Here is a 17,076-nt window from a genome sequence, read left to right as displayed (position 1 = left end):
TGTTTGGCACTGAGCTCCATCACCTCCTCAGCTGAGTGGGACAGTAGAGGCAGTTCCAATGAGTCAAAACTGGGATCCTGCTGCAGCAAAGAGGAGCAAGAGGGAGACTTCCATATAATACCAGGACAACTTTTCAAATACTGAGACTAGCTCCACCAAAACAGAACTATTGTCAGTAAGTCCATGGCTTCTACTTTTGGCCCACTTTCCAGAAGACTGGGACTAGGAGGCAGGTCTGTCTATTCCTGCTGGATTAGAGGACACACATTCTGAGGAGACAGTTCTTCAAAGACAAATTGGGAAGGCCATTTAAAAAGAGCTGCTGACCATGTCTGCTCCCTGCTTTAGCCCCTGGTAGGGAGTTTGGGTTGCCAGGCATCCAGTTTTCGACTAGAATGCCCGGTCGAAAAAGGACCCGGCGGTTCTGGTCAGCATCGCTGACTGGGCCATTAAAAGTCCGGTCGGCGGCACAGCAGGGTTAAGATAGACTCCCTACCTGCCGTGGCTCCGTGCAGCTCCTGGAAGCGGCAGCATCTCCTAGGCATAGGAACAGCCAGGGAGCTCCATGCACTCCTCCCGCCCCAAACGCCAGCTCTGCAGCTTCCATTGGCTGGGAACCATGGCTAATGGGAGCTGTGGGGGCGGTGTCTGTGGACAGGGCAGCGCACAGAGCCCCCTGGCTGTGTCTCCACCGAGAAGCCAGAGGGGGGAAATGCTTCTGCTTCTGGGAGCCACCTGAGGTAAGCCCTGATCCCTCTCCGAACCCCTCGGCCCCAGTCCGGAGCCCCCTCCTGCACCCCAAATCCCTCATCCCTGGTCCCACACCAGAGCCTGCACCCTCAGCCAGAGCCCTCACACCCCCACACCCTAACCCCCTGCCCCAGCCTGGAGACCCCCTCCCACACTCGAAACCCCTAATTCCTGGCCCCAGCTGGAGCCCTCACCCTCTCCCACATCCCAACTCTTGCCCTGTCCCAGAGCCCCCTCCTGCACTCTGAACCCCTTGGCCCCACTCCCCAGCCCAGAGCCCCCTCCCCCACCCTCACCCTCTTCAATCTCTGCTGGCTTCTCCAGCTGCTACGCCCACCCCTGGTATTATCTAGACATTGTCTAGCATTAAACGTCATATGAAGCCACATAAGACTCAGCAGATTCACACCCATCTCTCCAAATTAGCATGTGGCTTTGTCATTTGGAAGTCACAATATTTTGACCACTCAATAAGGAAGAAAAGTTTGCCTACTCTATATTTTGCAGAAGTAAGTCCCAAAACCCAGAGATGGATTAGGAATTTGTGGGGCCCTGTGCGCCTCTCCCCTTCCCCGGCGGTCCTGCCAGGGAGTGAGGTCAGGGCACAGGAGCTCATCCCACTCCCCAGCAGGAGTGTTGGGCAGACAGAGTGGAATGTAGGGGGACCCATTTTTCCAGGGCCCCCTGTTGGCTGTGGCCTCTGGGCACAGGCACTGTTGGCCCAGTGGCTAATCCGCCACTGTCAGAAACTTCCAATGCACAATTCAACTGTGAGCATAAATCACTTTAGCCACATTTGCTTTACCACATACATTGAAATTTAAGTTTTCCTGAAATCAAAAATCTATTAAAGCCCTTTCCTGCTTCCATAGAGGTCAATAGCAAAATCCCATTTAACTTCAATAGACACAACAGCAATAGGCCCTACCTTTGTTACAGTAGGTTTCCAGTTATCATTAAATAGCGATTTAGAACCATCTTCCAATTGATTGTTTATGTACTCAAATTTCCAAATATAGCTAAGTGAGATGCTTTGGATCTTGGCAAGAGTTCTCAGGTCCATAGGTATTTTTTAAGTGCAGCCACAAGCCCATCTAGTGAGATCTATGTCTCATTGCCATACCCACGTGTTCAAAAATCATGAGTCAGGAGAACCCAAACAGTCATGATATTGATTTAAAAATCACGAGATTAAACAATATATATTTGGGGTTCTTTGTATTTGCCTTTTTTGAGCCTTTGCGGGATCATGGTTTTCAAGCTTTTCGTTATAATCACATGGGTAAAAATGTACCTACTAAAAAAAATTAAAACCAAGATTCATAAGTACCGGTAACCCATGAGCTGTGACTTTACAAAAAAACCCAAACGGTGCAGAACTCCTATATAATTGTGAGACTTGGCAACACTTTTTATTTGTTGCAAATGCCTGTCCAAAATTAAAACTGTCTTAAATTCTGCCTTCCGTTTAATTACAGCTGTGCAAATGAATGAAACTACAAACTACATGAATGAAGCTGAAAGTGGAATTTGGGCCCAGGTGTTCTTATCCCATGGGATTGCTACCTACAGTTCATTCAGTCATTTCTCAGGCAAAACTGAAGACAATGGGAGTAGAGACAGGCCTACTGAACATAGCCAATAAATGTAACTACACACACATTGTTCAGCATCAAATGCACATAAGAAGCTTGATTCTCCACTGCCTCTCACCTTATGCAGTCATTTACCCCTGGGCAAATGGGTGTGTGTGTGAAATACTAACAAATCATAATAGTAGTATCTTAAATTCCCACTTTTCAGTCACTTTAGAAAGGTTTGACTACTTCAGTCACTGTTGTGAACCCTGCTGCTCAGGGGTGAAGTAGACAGGAAACCAACCCTCCCCTTTAAAGCCTCACAAATGTTTGAAATTCCTTTTCCTGCTTGCCCAGCTGGGCGAGCACACCTCGCACCTCTGTATTGTTGAGTGTAACTGCCCAGCTGACCATGCTAGTTACCAGCTAAAGACGTGCTCCAGCTTGGAGTTCACAGGAAGTATTGGCTCTCCTGGATCTGTGAGGAGAAGAGGCAGTGCAGACACCGCTCCGATCCAGCCCTAGAAATGTGGACATCTGAGAGCAGATTGCTTGGGGGATGCAGGAGAAGGGCTACAACAAGTACCACCAGCAGTGCCACATGGAAGCCTAGGACCTGCGGCAGGCATATCAGAAGGGCAAGGAGGCTAACAATCGATTCAGTATTGAGCCACAGACCTGCTGCTTTTACAAAGAGCTGCATGCCATCCTGGGTGGAGGACTCACCACCATTCCCCAGAGCACCATGGATATTTCTGAGGAGCCTGAGTCACAGCCCCCTGCCATGAACAGCAAGGAGGAGGAGTATGGGGGACAGGCGACCAGGGGGATCCAGCTGTACAGTGAACCAGGACATGTTTTTAACTCCACCAGAGTCCAGCCAGTCCCAACAGGCAAGCATAGACAAGCCTGATGCAGGGGAAGGAACCTGTGGTAAGTGTGCAGTTTGTTTTGAAATCACAGGGATGGAACCACCAAAGTAGCAGGACACATCTGTCTATTTACTCTTTTTTAGTTGTTCTAGAAGAAGTAGTGCAACAAGCAAGAGAGAGAAAGTTGCTGTCTCCTTTTCATTTCCCTCTAGATTTAGGTGGGGAGGGCAGGCAGAGAAGTTTGTTTATATGCACTGGGACGTCCTGTGAATCCGCCGTAGAGCTCTCAGTGAAACTTTCATGGGGGCACTCTGCAATCCCCTGGCAGAGGTTTCTGGGGAGGGCTGCCTTATTTCTTCTACTGTGGGAGGACGCTTTCCCATGACACTCAGTGATTACTTCAGCAGGCACCACTGCAGTACCCAGGTGAGCAGTGTACAGGCCCAGGCGGCATCATGGCACCAGCAGCAGCTGCGCTCTCTGACTCTGCTGGAGTTGGATATCAGCTATAATCACCACCGCCTGGAAAGCAGGGCCAGTATTCAGTTCCATTGCCCTGTACAAGTTATTCCCCCCTTATTTCCCATCCCGAGGGCCATACTCACCATGCCTGGCACTGTGCTCTATCAATCCCAAGCAGAAGTGAGAATGTAGTGCATACAACTTTTGGGGAATGAAGACAGTGAATTCATTATCTTACATTTCAATTTCCTTTGTGAATACTCTGACAATGGAACTCCTATGTGTTGTATCTGCAGCTGCTGGCATTGCGGATTTCAGGGCCTCCCCCTCCAAACCCATGGAACCCTCGAGACAGATAAAGAGGAGAAAGAGGAGGACATGTTCCAGGAGATCTGGAAGCCAGTGCTGCATCAGAGAATGGGCACAGGGCCTGGAGGATCACCCTTGCAGACAGCATGGAAAAGGTTAGAGTGGACAGGAGACAGGCACAGGAAAAGGAGAGAGATGTGCAGCAGGAAACTTTTCCCTCTTTGCTTCACAGATATTATGCAGGACACAGCAGGCAGCTATAAGCATTGGGATATTTTTTTTTCAATGAGATCTAATCTCATAAATATGCAATGCCAGCGACCCATCAAATGACCAAATGCACATTCGGCTGTCATTCTGCACCTGCTGATCCTGTAGTTGAAGCACTATCAAGGTGGCTGGTGTATGGCTTCATGAGCCATGGGAGTAAGGGGTAGGCTGGGTCTCCCAGGATCATTCTTGGCATTTCAACATTCCCAATAGTAATCCACCCATTGAGAAAGAAAGCCCTTATTAGCAACTTTCTGAACAGTCCTGTGTTATTAAAGATGCATGCTTCGTGCACCTTCCCTGACCAGTCCACATTGCTATTGGTAAAGCATCTCCAGTGATCCACCAGTGCTTGCATTACCATAGAAAAGTAGCCCTTTTTGTTGATGTACTCTGTGGCAAGTGGTCTGGTGCTAAAGTGGGGATATGCGTGCCATCTATTGCCCCACCATATTTTGGGAACCCCCATTGTTGCATAACCATCCACTATGTTGTGCACATTGCCCAGAGTCACAGTCCTGTGTAGCAGGAGGTGATTAACAGCCCTGCCCATTTGCATCACATCAGCCCCTGTGGTGGATTTCCTGACTCCAAATAGATTCCTGACTGACCAGTAGCAATCTGGTGTTTCCACAGGCAGTTGCCATTTGCGTCTCAACTGTCAGGGCAGCTCTTATTTTGGTGTCTCTGTGCTGGAGGGTTGGGGTGAGTTCGGGACACTGATATAGAAATGTGGCCTTATGCATCTGAAAGTTCTTCAGCCACACCAGTCAGTGCTTCTTTGTCAGGCTCAGAACTAGCGCTCCGCCATCTGCCACTGCTTGTGAATGCCACCCACAATTTTGAATTGTTTCTTTCTATGTCCCACTGCAATCTAGCCTTCAAGGAATCATCATGTTACCTGCAGCTCCTTTTGCAACTCTGCAAATACTGTAGGATCAGGTGCCCTGTGTTTGCAACACTCATGACAATCGTGCAGAGCTGTGCAGGCTCCATGGTTCTGTCAGCAATGGCAGGCAGCAAGGAGGGATATGCAAGTTTGTGGGGATTTGGAAAAGAGGACATGAAATGTTATGGGACGCTGATGAAAGTATGGGGTGGAGAACACTGCATTATGGGAAGTTGATCCCATGCTCCCAGTCAACCCTGCGTCACTTGTTTTGGCTCCATCAGGCATTGCAAAAACTTTCCAAAACACCTTGGTCTAAACTGAAAAGTTAGGCCGACGTCACTATGTTGGTCAGAGGTGTGGGGGAGAAGGGGAAGAAAATACAGTGAGTGTGGTAGCTATGCTGAGCTAATTGCCAGTGTAGATATAGCAATGTTGACAGAAGAATGCTTCCATAGACATAGTTACAGTCATTTGGAGAGGTGTGTCCCTACATGGTTCCTTCCATTGGTGTAAGCCGTCTCTACAATATAGGGTATGTCAGCACAATTAGGTTGAGTTAGATATGCCAGTATAGTTTCCATAGTGTAGACACACCCTCAGTGAATCCTAGAATTAAAAGCTGAGCTTGAATAACAAGGGTATTCAAATATCAGGAAATTCTAATGCTATAAAGTCATCCATTTAATCTTAACATGGTCCTTCACCCAAATAAACACTGATATCAGAGGGCTCAATTTTCTTTTTAAAAAGAAATAGTACTTTGCAGATTACAAAAAAAGCTCTGGAATAATTAAGCAAGGTAAAATAAAAAAAAATTGTAATGGTGATTATCTTGCCAATTAGCAAGACTGAGAGTGGATTCCAACCATCAAGGTAGGTTTCTGCTCTCCTCATTATAGGAAAGCATTACTGTTTTCTTCATGTGTGGGTGTATTTTATGTTTGTCGGAATAGGTATCTGAAATTACCAGTTCCCTGAATTTAAGCACATTCATTTGGATGATAGGAAATCAGACCTATCATACAGGAAGTGCCAAAATAATAGGCAGTGTGAGGAGAAAAAGTGAGGGCACCTTTGGCTGGACCTATGATGCAGCGAAAAAGCTAAAGATTTTGGACGTAGTGGAGATTCTAGGAGAAGGGAGAGTAGGAGCCAGATACAGAATAAAGTGATTTGATCCAATTAATATATGTATCAAAATCTGTAATAGTTTTGACACAGACAGAGAAGTGGCACTCCAGTGTCTTACCAGCTTTCCCATGGTAAATTGCTGAACACTATTCCCGGTAGGTTGAATCTAAAAAAAGGGTTTCAGAGTAGCAGCCGTGTTAGTCTGTATCTGTAAAAAGAAAAGGAGGACTTGTGGCACCTTAGAGACTAACAAATTTATTAGAGCACAAGCTTTCGTGAGCTACAGCTCACTTCATCGGATGCATACAGTGGAAAATATAGTGGGGAGATTTTATATACACAGAGAACATGAAACAATGGGTGTTACCATACCGACTGTAACAAGAGTGATCAGGAGAAGTGAGCTATTACCAGAAGGAGAGCGTGTGGGTGGGACCTTTTGTAGTGATAATCAAGGTGGGCCATTTCCAGCACTTTACAAGAACAGTAGGAGGGGAAATAAACAAGGGGAAATAGTTTTACTTTGTGTAATGACCCATCCACTCCCAGTCTTTATTCAAGCCTAAGTTAATGGTGTCCAGTTTGCAAATTAATTCCAATTCAGCAGTCTCTCGTTGGAGTCTGTTTCTGAAGTTTTTTTTGTTGAAGAATTGCCACTTTTAGATCTGTAATCGAGTGACTAGAGAGATTGAAGTGTTCTCCGACTGCTTTTTGAATGTTATAATTCTTGACTTCTGATTTGTGTCCATTTATTCTTTTACATAGAGACTGTCCAGTTTGGCCAATGTACATGGCAGAGGGGCATTGCTGGCACATGATGGCTTATATCACATTGGTAGTTGCGCAGGTGAACAAGCCTCTGATAGTGTGGCTGATGTGATTAGGCCCTATGATGGTATCCCCTGAATAGATATGTGGACACAGTTGGCAACGGGCTTTGTTGCCAGGATAGGTTCCTGGGTTAGTGGTTCTGTTGTGTGGTTGCTGGTGAGTATTTGCTTCAGGTTAGGGGGCTGTCTGTAAGCAAGGGCTGGCCTGTCTCCCAAGATCTGTGAGAGTGATGGGTCATCCTTCAGGATAGGTTGTAGATCCTTTCCAAATGCAAACAGATGGACATCATAGCAAAAGGACTGAAGGTAAAATATCCATTACAATTGACATACCACAGAGACTATGCTGACAGCTTGTGCCACACACTCTCAAAGAAATTGCGGAACCACCTGATCAACATCCTCTACAGCAAACAGGGAAAGATTAAGAATGAGGTCTCAAAACTGGATACTCTCATAAAAAAACAACCTTCCACACAAGCTTCCTCATGGCTGGACTTTACAAAAAGTAGACTAGCCATTTACAACACACACTTTGCTTCTCTTTAAAAGATAAAGGACACTAAACTATCTAAATTACTACATGCCACAAGGGGACACAACGGTGGTTCCCTTAACCCACCCAACAATATTGTTAATCTATCCAACTATACTCTTAGCCCAGCAGAAGAATCTGTCCTATCTCAGGTCCTCTCCTTCTGCCCCTCCACCCCCACGAACATGATACAGTTCTGTGGTGACCTAGAATCCTATTTTCGATGTCTCTGACTCAAGGAATATTTTCAACACACCTCTGAACAACATACTAACCCACAGAGACCTTCCTACCAAGACTACAAAAAGAAGGATTCTGGGTGGACTCCTCCTGAAGGTCGAAACAACAGACTTGACTTCTACATAGAGTGCTTCCTCTGACGTGCACAGGCTGAAATTGTCTCTCCAACGAGAGACTGCTGAATTGGAATTCATTTGCAAACTGGATACAATTAACTTAGGCTTGAATAAAGACTGGGAGTGGATGGGTCATTACACAAAGTAAAACTATTTCCCCTTGTTTATTTCCCCTCCTACTGTCCTTGTAAAGTGCTGGAAATGGCCCACCTTGATTATCACTACAAAAGGTTTCCCTCGCTCCCGTCTCCTGCTGGTAATAGCTCACCTTTCCTGATCACTCTTGTTACAATCTGTATGGTAACACCCATTGTTTCATGTTCTCTGTGTATATAAAGTCTCCCCACTGTATTTTCCACTGTGTGCATCCGATGAAGTGAGCTGTAGCTCACGAAAGCTTGTGCTCTAATAAGTTTGTTAGTCTCTAAGGTGCCACAAGTAGTCTTTTTTTCTTTTTACTAAAAAAAAAAAAAAAAAAGAAAATTCTGTGAATATTAATTTGCATTTGTAAACAACTTTTCTTTGGTCATGTTTGCACCCTTTTTGTGTTTGCATTCCATCCATGCCATTGAGGTTTAATATCATAAATGCTCACAGAAAGCAAATTTTAAGGTCTCATGCTTGAATGCTTTTAAATTTTAAATTGGTTTTCCACAAACATTCACACTGTAACCTTGATTACAAGAGTTAAGTTCATCCACTCTGGGAAGAGAAGTAATGTGTGAATTCTGTAACTAGTCTTAATGGTGCAACATGGTCTGAATTTTGAATGGCTTTCACAAAGTGAAATTTGGGGGTGAGGGTGGAGGGATGTAGATTTTGAATAATAAGGTAAAGAAGTTTGTGATACACTCATGAACATTCCATGAAAGGAGAAACAGGTGACTGCAGGAAACAATTAATTTGATGTCTAATTGTTTACTATGTTCTATCAGGAACTCCATTTGGTGCCCAGATGTCCCCATGGTAGATCGATGGAGGAAAACATCCAATTTCCTGGAGATTTCAAAGTTCCTTCATAAGTTGTGAAGCAAATGGAAATTACTTATTTGAATCTTTGACCAATATATTAACATACAAGCGACTCCTCAGCAATTTGTTCTGTCTTCATTGTAACATTAACTCCATTGGATTCTTTATAGTCACATGAATATACAGTAATGTAAAATTCCATTGGAATTGCATTATAAATTAGAAAAGATTAATTGAGTCCAATAGAAAGCCATTTCTTGGAAGCTAAATTTAACATTAAATATGGAGGCTGCTATATTGCAGTTCCAAGGGATTTTGTTTTCTAAATTTATAGGAACCTATCCCCTTTTGGATCTATATGTGAAACTCCTGTTAAGGTTAATGGGAATTGCATGTGAGAATGGGGAGCATGGATCAGTGTTCCTGTTGCACTCCCATCAGTACTTGGCTGGAGCTGGGAAAGCTAATGATCCAACCAGCAGACCAAATTCAGTGATGAATCCTGGTCACTTGCTACCTGAGGCATGTGGCACATATGGTAAGAAGAAGAAGACATGAGAATTAAGGGGATAATAGCTTCCCAATGGCATTAGTAAAGATGTTTACACTTGGGGCAGGTCTAGACTTAAAACGCTGCAGCGATGCAGCTGCGCCACTGTGGCACTTCAGTGAAGACGTTACTATGCCAGCATGAGAGCTTCACCCTTCAGTGTAGTAATCCACCTCTGCAAGAGGTAGGAGCTATGTCGATGGGAGAAGCCCTCCTGTCAACATCGTGCTGTCTATGCTGGGGATTAAGTTGGTGTAACAGCGTGGGATTTTCCACACCCCTGAGCGAAGTAGCTTTACCAATGTAAGTTTATAGTGTAGACCTGGCCTTAGAGTCACTTAACATGAACTTTCCCAGGAAACAATCTAACCTTAACTAATAGGCATGGCTCTATCATGTGTGGGACAGTCAGTCTATCCCTAGATTGCCTGAGGCTGCAGAAACCTCTGTCATCCTTTTGCAATCTCTGGTTGAGTGAATATCTATAAATACTATTAGGAGGAATATACCACATCAGAAAAATCCCTGTTTTATTTTAAAATGTATAGTCCCAGGTGGCTGTGATGAACTTGGATCCAGGTCAATCAAATAGAAATTAATTCAACATCCAGCAACCATTGCTGGCAACCTTTAACATAAACAATGAGTCATTATATTCTTCCTTTAGTATTTCATGTTATAAAAATAATGAGGCTGAATTCTTCATGTGCTCATATGGGTGAAATCCACCAATCCACAGGAAATCCATTGTTTTTTAGCATGAAGTCATGTCCACTTACTATATGTCACTGGTAGTAGTAATTACATTGAAAGAAAAAACCAAAACACTAAACACTTGTCATGTTGAATCATTACATGAAAGAGTGAAATAAAGTTAAGACAGTGGTATCTCAAAACACTAAAGTTAGCATCTGGACCAAGAAGCTGTAAAATAATATTCATTGTTGCATTAGCTTTGTTTTTTCCTGGAACCATTGTTTGTAAAATGCAGATCTTATCTACTAAGTGCTAAACTAACTTGCCTGTTGTAACTTTCTGTGAGATATTACTGATGTTATCTGAGGAAAACATGAGCAGATGGGAAATCATTTTAGTACCTTATCCACTGAGCACAAAGTCGGTACTGAAGTATGGCCTTTCTATTAATGTAGATGATTACACACATAGCGCCCACTTTGTGCAGGAAGTCATGTGTTTTATTTTTTAAATGGTAATGTGAATCTCCTTGGTCTGTCTGTTTCAGTAATATCATTCAAGTGTGGCACTACTTATTCTCTTTTTGAAGTGAAGCAGGCAAGTCAGAGTGGCTCTTGATAATCAAATTCAACGCTTCCCCATACTGCATGGTAATGTAAATTGTTGGACTGGATTTCTGAACTTTCAGCTCATTATGTCAGAGTAATCTTATGCAGCTGTTCTTCACTCAAGTGATTCATTGCAGCATTCTTTGCGTAAGGAAAAGAATTCATGTGGAATGTCTCCTACATTCCACAGTAGCTGAATGACTTGTTTCCTGTTTAGAGAGACAAGGTGGGTGAGGTAATATCTTTTATTGGACCAACTTCTGTTGGTGAGAGAGACGAGCTTTCCAGCTTGTTTCCTGTTTGTCGTCCAACGTCATTACCGGTTTTTAAAACAAGTTCGGAATCAAAATTAGGCCACCGCTGCAATGAACCTGAAAAGTATGCCAGAGAATTTAGGTAATTTCTGTATTCAAGTACCTTTTTCATGTGCAGTATATGCTCTACAGCTGCAAGATTTTCTGACCACATGTGTGCCTTAAGGGGGGGAAAAAACCCTCAGATATTGCAGGTGAAGCTGGTAAACGTACTAGCACTTTACATGCAGCATACTGACTTTTAGTGATTTGTATTGTGAAATTTATTTCATTAAATACCCTTTTTTGGAGAAAGGTATACATGGTTATGAAATGGAACTTAATTTTTCATTTTGACTTATGCCAAATACAAAATTTAAATGGCAACATTTTGTTTTTGCAAATTTAAGAGATACCTCTGTTATTTGGTTTGGCTTCTGTTGTGAAACTTCTCCCAGTGTTCTTGTCACAGTGAAATAACCTATGTGGATTATGATTCTGTGTCTAGGGATGAATGCCTGTACAGCACAGCTCTCTCATTTCTGACACAATAGGCAAGTCTTTTTCTGAGGAGACTCAATACTTGTAATACCAGAGATCAGAACTGAGGTAAGAAACGCATACAGTTCCTTCAGCCCTAATCAGCCTTCATATTCTGAAGCACTATGAAGTTCTCATGGTTTTTAAACCCAAGATTTCTCACATGACATGATTGCAAACACAAAGTCAAAACAGAATGAGCAGATTACTGTACATTACAAAACATCTAACCATTTTTTTCGCCTAATCTTTATGAAAAACAGCTCTGAGCCTTAAACATCACTCGTCAAACTATGATCTTAAATGACAAAGTCTCTGGTGTTTGTGTTATTGTGTGGTGCCCTCTTTAAAGGACCTGGGACTTTCAAAATCCTTGAAGTATCACTTTGCTTGGAAGCAAAAATACTGAGACTGGACTGCTACTATTTATTATATTAATGCAGAAGTAGCTAGTACAATAAAAGGAAAACTGTGCGTTCAAACCTTGACAACAAAAGAGCTATAACAGTATATGGCTGTTACACATTCCTTGACTTTCTATACTGGCGCTGATAAAGTAACATCAAAGTGCTTTCACAGCCAGGTCTGCTGCATTGAAATTGAAATGATCTGAACTGTGCCATTTCTCAGTGTTCCATCACTGTTGTTCATGACCACTACTTGCTGGGGAAGAGGCATATTCAGTTCTTCTGAAACTCACCTGGGGAGGAAAATGCTTCCTTCTCCCTCCCCTCTAGCACTTCACTTCTCCCTCTCTCTGCCTCCCAACAGATGCTCTTTGCAATGTCTGTCAAATATTCATCACTCTTCAAGCACTGAGGTTCCACAGGATTTTTTTTGTTTGTTTTTTTGCTCCTTCCTAATGGGAAGTGAATGAAAATGTACGAATATTTACATGGCAAAGCCTCATATTACCTTTGGTCTTGGAGTACGTATACTGTTTTTATCTACACACCTTTTAGGAATGATGAAGAAGTTTTGTGTTTAGCTGTAAAATGCATTCCATGATGTACACATAAGCACACATGTACAGACACAAAACTTCACAGTGTGATGTATAGGTTAAGGAGTTTTACTCTAGAAAAACCTTGAAAAAGCTCAAGGGAAGCCCACTCGGTTGCAATGCAGAGAGCAATAATGGTAACGAGTACATTTAGGCAGAAATTGGCAGGAATCTCGCCCTGAAAGGCCTTGCACATAGACCCCCAGGGGGACTGGCTCAGGATTCTATTTTTAGTGCACTCATACCACAGAATCAAGGTGAATTAACAGAAAATGCTGTCCATGAGTATTGCAGGGTAGCACAAGGCCACATCTTTTTGCTTTTTCTCTCCCCATTTTCAGGGCTTTGTATCCCTGAAGTACATCATAGGGTTTGTGGTGCTTTCAGAGCATGCATCAAAAAACCTCATAAATAAGAAAAGAAATAACCTTCCATCTAACGTGGATTGCACAAAGCATTAAAAAAGAAACTGTTTTGAATGAGCTAAGCATAAAGTATTCGTGCAAGATTTTCTGAATTAAATAGTGTGTTCTTAGAAGTTAAGCTAAACTTCACAAAAGTCACCCCAAACATTCCCTTATACATTCATCAGGTATACAGAAGAGATGAGAGAGAACATTATGCTCACTGGTGCAACAGTAAATGTAAGGATGATAACTGACAAGAGGCAATAAAGTGATGGCACTAGTATTATCCTTTTACCCTCTTTTTACCCTCTTCTGATATATTGCGTACCTGATCCTCCAAACATTTTATATTTTAATAAAAATTAAGACCAAGAACAGATCAATGGTGACCAGTAATTCACATCTGTCTTTTTCACTGAAAGCTTTGGACCCTTTAATATTATCATACCACCTAGTAGTCCGAGTCATGGACCAGGACCCCATTGTGCTAGGCATTATGCAAATAGACAGTCAATAGGAGTTTTGCCATTGACTTCAGTAGAGTCAGGATTTCAGCCTTTGTGTTTACATTTTTTAGTAGACCTAAGGCGCAATAAATAATATACCTCTCACTATTTAGACTGTGATTTTTCCAAAGACACCTATGGGAGTTAATCACCCAACTCAGACTGACTTTTCAGCTCGCAAGATATTTATCAATAGCCCTAGAAACCAACTTTTTGCAGGGATGGTATATCTGCAGGTGCCAAGCAGCAGGATTACCTGTTGACTTCAGTAGGAGCTGTGAAGGAGCTTCAGTAGGCCCTCTGAAAATTAGGCCACTTAATTAGGTGCTTAGCTTTGGGTACCCAAATTTGAAAGATGTGCATATGCCCTCTCTCACTTTCTCAGTTTCTTCAAGACTACACAGCGAATGGTTAGTAGGGATGGGATTAGAAGTCAAGTTGCTGCTCCCATATACAACAAGTTGAAATACCAGTTAATTTTGTAACTACATTTTTTAGAAATTTTAAACTTTTTTTCTTTGAAATTTTCTTTTTTTTTCTTCTTCTTCTTCTTCAAAATTTTGTTGAGATAGTTTGAAAAATGGAAACAGCCTGACTAATCATATAACTGTTCAAAACCCAAAAAACATGGTTAAAATATTGTCAAATGTTTCTTAAGGTTTCTTTTGGTTGAAAATTTCAAATTTCAACATAAAATTCATCAACAAAAAAATCAAAATTAGGAAAACATTGACTATATAACCAAGCCTGCGCTCAGTCCATTAGATGATACTGTATTTAGTTTCCAGTGGATAATTTATCTCCTTCAATGAGTCATATCCCTCAAAATTAGTATTGTAATTTCTTGCAGATTAGGAACTGCATTCTTAAAAGGTAATTCTGTTCTGATTCCTGAAACACAGGCTTCTATATAATATTTTAAATCTTTATTAGTAACTAATATGTCAATAATATAATTAAGGCCTGATCTGCAGTCAGTTACTCACATGACTAAGTTTATTTGCATGAGCTTTTCCCCCCATCCTCTTTGATTTAAATAGGACTACTCATGTGAGTAAGTGTAGCAGGATCTGCTTCAAAGTTGGCTCAGTGGCCATTAAGTTTGCCAAAAGCTTGGGAAGATGACATGAAATTATCCCAAACATTTAAGTATATCAAAAAATCCAAATAGATTTAAAAAAAGACCAACAACTTATTTTTGAAACTTCCATTTCTTAAAATTGTGTACTTCAAAGTGCAAGCAATGCTGAGAATATTAGAACAAGTACTCTGGTGTACTGGATTTAATTTTGAGTTCATGGTTTCTTTTTCTTAAAACATTTTGAACATATCAGCTTGAATAATTCAACTTAGTATCAGCTCCTTGTATATTACCACAGCACTTAGATATATTTTATAGTGAAAACAATTACAGGTTTATCAAAGGCTCTAGATTCAAGAGATTCAAGGATAATGGAAACAAAAATAAAACATATAAAACAATTATAACACAATTTCTGGAGATTAAATATAACATGCTAACCTTTGGTATAAAGAACGTTATCTCGCCCCAGATGTCTTTTGCAGTGTTTCAGCCAAGCATGGTTGAGCTCTCATTTTTATGAATGTAATTTCACTGCCCTATTACTTCCTAGGTGCAGGATAAAGGGATGGCTTTCTTGCCTTCTCCTTATAGTCTCTAAAGTTTATTGCTTGTACCTCAGTCAGGTTGACTCCCCTGTAGTTTATTATCCAGTGTTCATTCTCCCTGTTGGTTTCACATCCCCCCACAAAGATTTTATATGTAAATGGGGCGTCTCTTGTGTTAGTTTACAATGCTTAATTTACGTGTGGACCAAGAGAGACAGGTAAAAAAACATCCTTTGTCGGGCAGAAACCTGTTTGTCAACTGCCTTGATACAGATATTAGGAACGTAGTTTTAGTGTACATACATAACTCCTTGCATAGTATTTGTGCATACATTTCACAACATTATTAATGACAAATCTGACCTTGACTTTCATTTAAGACCTCATGATATGATATTCACTGATGAACCAGAATGTACATACCAAGAGCAGGATATTCTTGAAATCTTCTTGTCAGTTGGTTTTGAGAGGTTTCTAGGTCACATTGACTTAGGTAATTATCAATACACACCAACAGTTTGACTTTTGCTTATGGAGTATCGAATCCTCAAAATGAATTGTTTAATCCATTCACAGACTACAATGTTTACAAAAGGATTGCTGAGTACTTACAAATAACAAGTACATTCTAGAAATTCTACTCATGAAAGGAGAAAAAGGGAGGGAGCAAAATATTCCCTCACTTTTAGTATTTATACAGCACCTACCAAAATTTCTGCTGTACTTTCACTTACAGAAGAACGGCCACACTGCGTCAGACCAAAGGTCCATCAAGCCCAGTATCCTGTCCTCTGACAGTGGCCAATGGCAGGTTCCCCAAAGGGAATGAACAGACAGGTTATCATCAAGTGATCCATGCCCTGTCACCCAATCCCAGCTTCTGGCAAACAGAGGCTAGGGACACCATCCCTGCCCATCCTGGCTAATAGCCATTGATGGAGCTATGTTCCATGAATCTATCTAGCTCCCTTTTGAACCCCGTTATAGTATTGGCCTTCACAACACCCTCTGGAAAGGAGTTCCCGAGGTTGACAGTACGTTGCATGAAAAAATACTTTCTTGTGTTTGTTTTAAACCTGCTACCCATTAATTTCATTTGGTGGCCCCTTGTTCTTGTATTATGAGAGGGAATAAATAACACTTCCTTATTTACTTTCTCTGTACCACTCATGATTTTATAGACCTCTATCATCTTCCCCGAGTCGCCTCTTTTCAAAGCTGAAAAGTCCCAGTCTTATTAATCTCTCCTCATATGGAATCCGTTCTATACCCCTAATCATTTTTGTTGTCCTTTTCTGAACCTTTTCCAATTCCAAAATAACTTTTTTGAGATGAGGTGTCCTGATCTGCATGCAGTATTGAGGATGTGGGCATACCATGGATTTATATAGAGGCAATAGGATATTATCTATCCCTTTCTTGATGATTCCCAAAATTCTGTTTGCTTTTTTGACTGCTGCTGCCACTTGTATATTTTATTCTCACTCACTCCCTATCCTGTACAGGGCTAAACTGCATTCTGGTTTTCATACACAGGCTTCCTATTGACAACACTGAGAACTTTGTGCAAGAGTCCTGAGGCAGAATTTGTGACACGTAGTAAAGATCATTGGGATCATTCAGCATAAAAAGAGCTACAGTTGGTTGTTGTTACTACTATTGCATTCTACTCCAAGGTACAAACAAGCAACTTAGAAAAGGATTAACATTTTGTGTAAACTTTAAAATATTTTTGTATCTTAAGCAGTTGATTTCAGTTCAAACATTCAAGCTGTGTTCTTGTAAAGAATGGCATGTTGTACAGTTCATATGGTTTTTAATTTGTTTACCAATTTAAGCAATGAATTATTCTCTGAGGACAATAATGGGAGGCTAATGAACTGCATTT

The 17,076-nt window shown here is 41.6% G+C and overlaps 1 long non-coding RNA gene across 1 annotated transcript; it reads left to right on the top strand.

Moving 5' to 3' along the window:
* Nucleotides 1-3,182: 3,182 nt before the first annotated feature.
* LOC140905293 (uncharacterized) lies at nucleotides 3,183-16,804 on the top strand. The gene is made up of 3 exons (XR_012156810.1): nucleotides 3,183-3,260; nucleotides 3,958-4,125; nucleotides 16,725-16,804. It is a non-coding gene; the product is annotated as an uncharacterized LOC140905293 (long non-coding RNA).
* The last annotated feature ends 272 nt before the right edge of the window (nucleotides 16,805-17,076 follow it).

The sequence above is a fragment of the Lepidochelys kempii genome, chromosome 1 (genome assembly GCF_965140285.1).
Source record: "Lepidochelys kempii isolate rLepKem1 chromosome 1, rLepKem1.hap1, whole genome shotgun sequence".
Taxonomy (NCBI): domain Eukaryota; kingdom Metazoa; phylum Chordata; order Testudines; family Cheloniidae; genus Lepidochelys; species Lepidochelys kempii.
The sequence above is the reverse complement of the archived record's forward strand: the minus strand, read 5'-3'. Positions and strand labels throughout refer to the sequence as shown.